Below are 6,654 nucleotides of genomic sequence, written 5' to 3'. Positions count from 1 at the left end.
CAACTATACGCCATTGGACACAAGGTGAACTTGCTCCTCTCCGAATTGTCACTTTCCATATGTGAGACATGGCTACTACCTCAAACGTGTGTTCTATGCATGTCCAAGAACCAAGAGGAAGGCCATGGAACAGCTACGAGCATTGGAGAAGATGGCGAGGACACCAAGCGCGAGGAACAAGAGGAAGAGCTGCTGGGAAGCTACAGTGCTCGGACGTCCGACAGCCGCCGGACGACCGACGATCTTCGGACGTCCGACGCCTGGAGATTCCACCAGCCAAATCGACTGCAGCCGAGGCAACCTACAGCGCCCGGACAACCGCCAGACACCGGACGTCCGATGACTCCCAGGGCCACGGACGACCGACACCACCGGACGACCGAACGACCAGCACCCGAGCCAAAACTACGGAAGTCCGGCATCTCCGGACGTCCGGACCGTCCTGAAGTTCCGGACGTCCGACACCTGTGTGGCCGCAGCCACAGGCTTATGCCCTTGTACCCCTTCATTTGGACTCCCATTTGCACTACGACTATAAATAGGTCTCTCCCACCTCCTAGCTAGGTTTAGCATTGGTTTAGCTCATATTTTGTGTGAGAGCCTTGCTCATCCACTCGGTTACTTCTCCTCGGAGCTCACGACCTCTTCAGAGAAGATCCCCCGAGCGGATTCAAGACCCCTTTCTAGGGAAGACAATCAAGACCTCCTTACAGCGAAGAACGGTTCCTTTGTATCCTCTACCCTTGTTGATTTTGGATCATGTGTTACCATTTGCTTTCGGTGACCTAGCACTCGTGTGATTGATTCCTTGTCGGTTTAGTGATTCTCTCGTTTTCCCCGTGTTTCCCCTTTGTGTTTTCCGCATGTTCCTCGTGTTCCCCCGTAGGATCCACTCCAAACGTGAAAGATCATCCACATAGGGTTCCGCCCTACATCAAGAAGGCTGCTGATCTGATTCTGGAGCCGTGTGGGTCTCTGGAATAATATTCGGTTGGGGGCTGAATAGAGTGTTGTCCCCATCACCGGTCTCCATAGGGGTTGATTTTCCCCTCTCTTCGGCGACAGAGGTGTTACCATCTGCCGCCAGCTTCACGGCTTCTTGTACCTCCCCATGAGCTGGAGAGGTTCTTTGGGATAACACTTCGGTGTTATCCGTGGCAGTGGGTGGAGAGATCCGCGGAGGCGACTTGCTCTCCATCGTGTCCGTCCCTAGCGAGTTCCCTGATGACGATGATCGTTGGGGGAGATCGCGAGTCGGGCTATAATGTGCAATTCAGTATGTTAAAATAATAAGGCATAACATCGGATATGTGTATGGTGTCTTCGGATACTTACTATTCAGCCAAGGGCTTCGACCTGGGGTGCCGCTTTGCGATGGCATCAGCATCCACTTCGGAATCATCCGAAAGGGAGGGTTTTCCCTTCTTGGTCGCCTCTGCCTCCAGATCCATGGAAGTCTCCCTTTTCTTCTTCCTCTCCTTAGGGGGAGAGTTACTCTCTTCCTCCTCTACGTCTTCGTGATGAGAGGAGGAGCTCTCAGAGTCTTCAGACACGTCGTCCGAAGCACCCTTACGATGGAGGCCACCTCTGGTCTCCTTGCCCTTCTTATTGGCCTTCTTCTCCGGTGCCTGATACGGTGCTGGAACCAGCATCTTTGTCAGCAAGGGGGTGGCCTGGTCCTCGGGCAGCGGAGCCAGGCATTTGATCTGCTCCGCCTTCTTTGTCTAGCCCTGTGGGAGTAAGAGAGTTCAATATAATCCTTGAATTTGCAAATAAAAGTTATCATGAAACTTACAGGAGTGGCCGGACGTGCGCAGTCATAGCCGCGGTCTTCGGTTATCTCTGGCCATGACTTTTGAGCCTTGAAGAGCAGCTTCCACATATCTTCATGTGTCATGCTGAAGAACTGTTGTAGGGTCCAGAGACTGGTCGGGTCGAATTCCCACATGTATTGAGTCCGCTGTTGGCAAGGAAGAATCCAGCGAAAAAGCATCACCTGGATCACGCTGGCAAGGCTGGTGTTCTTGTTTATCATGCCCTTGACGCGGCTCTCCAGCGTCGTCACCTCGTCAGGCGACTCCCAATCTAGACCCTTATTGATCCAGGATGTAAGCCGCATCAGGGGCCCGGATTTGAACTCAGGGGTGGCGGCTCATGTGACGTCGCGGGGTTCTGTGATATAGAGCCACCCCTACTACCATCCCTTGATGCTCTCCACAAAGGTCCCCTTTGGCCAGGTGACGTTGGGGAGTTTGATCACCATGGAACCACCGCACTCCGCATGTTGGCTCTCGACCACCTTTGGCTTCACATTGAAGACCTTCAGCCATAGGCCGAAGTGGGGAGGGACGCGGAGGAATGCCTCGCACATGACAACAAACGCCGAAAGGCTGAGGAAAGAATTTGGGGCTAGATCATGAAAATCTAGCCCATAGTAGAACATGAGACCGCGGACGAAAGGATGAAGGGGAAATCCTAGTCCGCGAAGGAAATGGGGGATGAACACTACCCTTTCATTGGGCTCCGGAGTGGGAATGATCTGCTTTTTAGCAGGGAGCCGATGGACTATGTCCGTGGCCAGATACCCAGCCTCGCGGAGCTCCTTGATGTTCTCCTCTGTAACAGAGGAGGCCATCCACTTGCCCTGCGCTCCAGATCCAGACATGGCTAGGAGTGTTTGGTGGCGATGGAAAGGATTGAGACTTGGGCGCTGGAGCTCGAATGGCAGATAGGCAGAGGAGGAAGAAGGCGTGGGGTAAAAGGATGGATCATTATCTTCTTATAAAGGCAGTGGATGTCAAGCGCCCCCTCACAAGCCTTAAATCTCGCCTATTCCCAAGGGGACGTGTGAATGGCATGGTTGGATTATCCAAGCCCCTGTTAATGAGAATCCCGTGATAAGGGGACATGATCTCTGCTTTGACAAGATGTATCAATGGTCGTGCCTCACAGTATCAAACGGGTCTGTAAAACGGTTCAGAATGCTAACAAGGCCAGGACATAACGCCTTGCCGTAAAAATCACCTACGGACGTGACTTATTTCGTTCCGAATATTTTTGCCCTTACAGCTTAAGGCTGTAATTTTTTAATAAAGCCGGATACAGCTGTTTTGCATGGAGGACTGCGTTGGAGTATTTGGAGAAGGAACCCGCCTTGCAATGCCGAAGACAATCTTCACCGAATACATCGTCATTAAAGCCCCATTCAGGGGCTACTGAGGGAGTCCTGGACTAAGGGGTCCTCGGGCGTCCGGGCTATTTGATATGGGCCGGACTGATGGGCCATGAAGATACAAGATAGAAGAACCTTCCCTATGTCCGTATGGGACTCTCCTTTGCGTGGATGGCAAGCTTGGCGTTCGGATCGTGTACCTTCCTTTCTCTGTAAACCGACTCTGTACAACTCTAGATCCTCCCAGTGCCTATATAAACCGGAGGGCTTAGTCCATAGGGAGGATCACAATCATACGGGCTAGACATCTAGGGCTTAGCCATTACGATCGCGAGGTAGATCAACTCTTGTAAACCCTATACTCATCAAAGTCAATCAAGCAGGAAGTAGGGTATTACCTCCATTAAGAGGGCCCGAACCTGGGTAAACATTGTGTCCCCTGCCTCCTTGTTACCTTCAATCCTTAGACACACAGTTCGGGACCCCCTACCCGAGATCCGCCGGTTTTGACACCGACACCAACATCGAGCCCGGGCGACGATCGGACGTGTCTTTCCTGGCGATCCGCCCATGGGAAAGATTCGAGTGGCTAGAGGTGGAGCCGGTACCTGCATGAGACGCGGAGGCATTGTCGGGGCCGTGCGGTCCACTTCCCTTCCAATCCATGGAAAGGCACAGTCGCCGGCGGCCGAAAACGCCAAATCAGCCGGCGGCGGGAGCAGCTGCAGATCCACCGGTTCTTCGTTGGTGATGGGACAAGGAGGCACAAATCCAAGTGGTAGAGGACAGCGACGGAGCCTACGGAGTGTCCGTGGAGGTAGGCGGGTACCTGCAGGGGCTGGGAGGGTCTGCACTGGCACAGATGCTATGCGGGAGTGCAGGGGGAAAGCAGTGGTGGACAGGCATGGTTTTTACTCCGTTGCCGAGCGGTGGAGTAAATATAGGGAGATTTTCCGTGGCTGGGTATAATTTTTACTCTCTTGCAGCGGATTGGGGATCGGCTAGGTGCCGATTAGAGGAGTAAAACTGAAATTTTACTACTATAATCGGTTATAAGGGATCGGTTAGAAATGCCTTAATGCAAACTCTAATCAAACCCTAAAAGGCTTGTCTTTTGATGAGCTAAGCCCATTCTATCTGAACCCTCAAACCATTTAACTCCTCGAAAAATTGAGGAGAGGCGTCAGTCACCGCTCAATTTTTAGCAGCTGAACCCAACCCTTAGCAAAAGATTCCCCTCTCTAGCAAATGATTCTCTCTCCCTCTCTCTCTCTCTAGCGGTGCATGGGGCGCCTCCGCCATGTTCCTAGCCTCGCTACCGTGAGTTCCATGATGAGGAGGGTCACGCGGTTCCTTGTTTTTTTGGGAATGAATCAGTGCTACACCTCTGAGCTACCACACCGCCTCAGAGCTCCCAGGCTAACGTCACCCACCGCCACCTCCTCAAGCCCATGTTGTTGCCACTATTGTGGAAGCACCGAGGCGTGAGGCTCCCACCATGGGGCAAGTGAGCGGAAGAGATTCATAATCTGGACAACCGAGAGATATGTGGCTCGACATGTTTGCTACCACAGAGGACACAATACACACTTACGATGCCACGACACTGCATTTCTTTGGAACCTAGATGAAGCTAAACCTCCTCACTGATGACGCCGCCACAACTGTCATTGTGCCTCCCATTAGGGTCGCCTTCCGAGCCGAGGAGAAGGAGCCTCATGTGGACGAGGCATAGCTCGCTGCCGAGCGCGCCGATGCCGCCTTCGGGGTTGTGCTCCTCAAGGAAGACCTGTGGCTCCAAGCAAAGAACTACGTGATCTTCCAATGTGTGGAGGACATGGATATGATCAATTTCGAGCATCGCGAGATCACCCGCCTCATCGAGCGTGAGGACTGAGGAGATATTGGACGAGTTCATCGACAAGGAGAATTAAAAGCACAACCTGATGCATGTTGGGAATTAGCACACACTTATGGTCTAAAACTACAACATAAACAAGGTAATCTTAGCAGCACTTCATGTACTAAGTCAATGATTGATGCTCGGCAGTGAAGGAACATATGCAACATCATATATGGATAGAAACAACAAGATTTGAGGCTATAGGAGCAAGGGATGGAAACAATATCACCAAAAATGGTGAAGTCGTCGCTTGAAGGAGACAAGGTGGTGGATCTGATCTTCACAACTTTTGAGATGGGATCCCTTTTCTTGAAGGAAACTCTCTCTCTCTCTAATGGAGTCTCAACTAAGATTTTGTCACTCTACTTGGTGGCTACTGGATGGGAGGGTAAACACCCCCTCCCCCTTCCCTCATGTGAAAAGTCCATGGGTAGTGGCCTTGGCCCTGCTTTGGGCTGCCTAAAAGCCTTCAAATGGTAATCTCCTCACAACCCACATTAGGAGAATAACCCAAAAAATATCCCCTCTAACTCATGAGGGGTAACCGCCATGCCCGCTATCTTGCAACATGCTTGTAGCTTCTCATTTGGCAATATCTTGGCCATCATATATGAATCATTGTTGTCGGTATGGAACTTCTCGAGTCGTAGCAACTTGGTACTCAGAACATCTTGAATCCAATAATACCTCAAATCAATGTGTTTCGTTCGAGACTAATAGTTTGAATTCTTTGCAAGGTGAATAGCACTTGATTGACACAAAATAGAACGCACTTTATTTTCTCATGCCGAGTTCTTGCAAGAAGTTCCTCATCCACAACACTTTGTTGCAATCTTCTACTATGGCTATGTACTCTCCTCTCTCTCTCTCTCTATCTATCTATCTATCTATTTCTCTCTCTAATGGAGTCTCAACTAAGATTTTATCACTCTACTTGGTGGCTACTAGATGGGAGGGTAAACACCCCCTTTCCCTCATGTGCAAAGTACAAAATGACCCTAATGGGTAGTGGGCTTGGCCCTACTATGGCCTTCCTAAAAGCCTTCAAATGCTCATCTCCTCAAAACCCACGTGAGGAAGATATCCCAAAAAATCCCCTCTGACTCATGAGGGGACCCGTCCTGCTTGTATCTTTTCATTTGGTTGGGGATATAACCCCACGGGATAAACCGCCCTGGAATGGCCGGGTTACGATGTTGGTGACTTAATAGTAGAAGCTTTAGACAGGCCCACAGGACCAACACATGGAGCCAAGGTGGTGACTTACGAGGTGGGCCGGAAGGAGGCCCAAGGCCAAAAGACAATGCCTGACCCAGAAGTGTAAGCCGCCCAATGGAGACTTGCCAAAAAAGGCAAGGCGACTTAAAGCCAGGATCGATTACATAGCATAACCCGACCCGGACTCTTGTAAGCCCAGGGCCTCGACCTGTGTATATAAAGGCGAGCCCCTGCGATGGGTAAACTTAAGTTACAATCAATCTATGGCTAAGTCAAGTGAATCTGCTCCCTTGTAATCAATACTCAAGCAATACAACATAAAGTCGAACGTAGCAATGGCCTGGGTAAACTCGTGTCTCTC

Source organism: Triticum dicoccoides, chromosome 4B, assembly GCF_002162155.2.
Source record: "Triticum dicoccoides isolate Atlit2015 ecotype Zavitan chromosome 4B, WEW_v2.0, whole genome shotgun sequence".
Taxonomy (NCBI): domain Eukaryota; kingdom Viridiplantae; phylum Streptophyta; class Magnoliopsida; order Poales; family Poaceae; genus Triticum; species Triticum dicoccoides.
The sequence above is the reverse complement of the archived record's forward strand: the minus strand, read 5'-3'. Positions refer to the sequence as shown.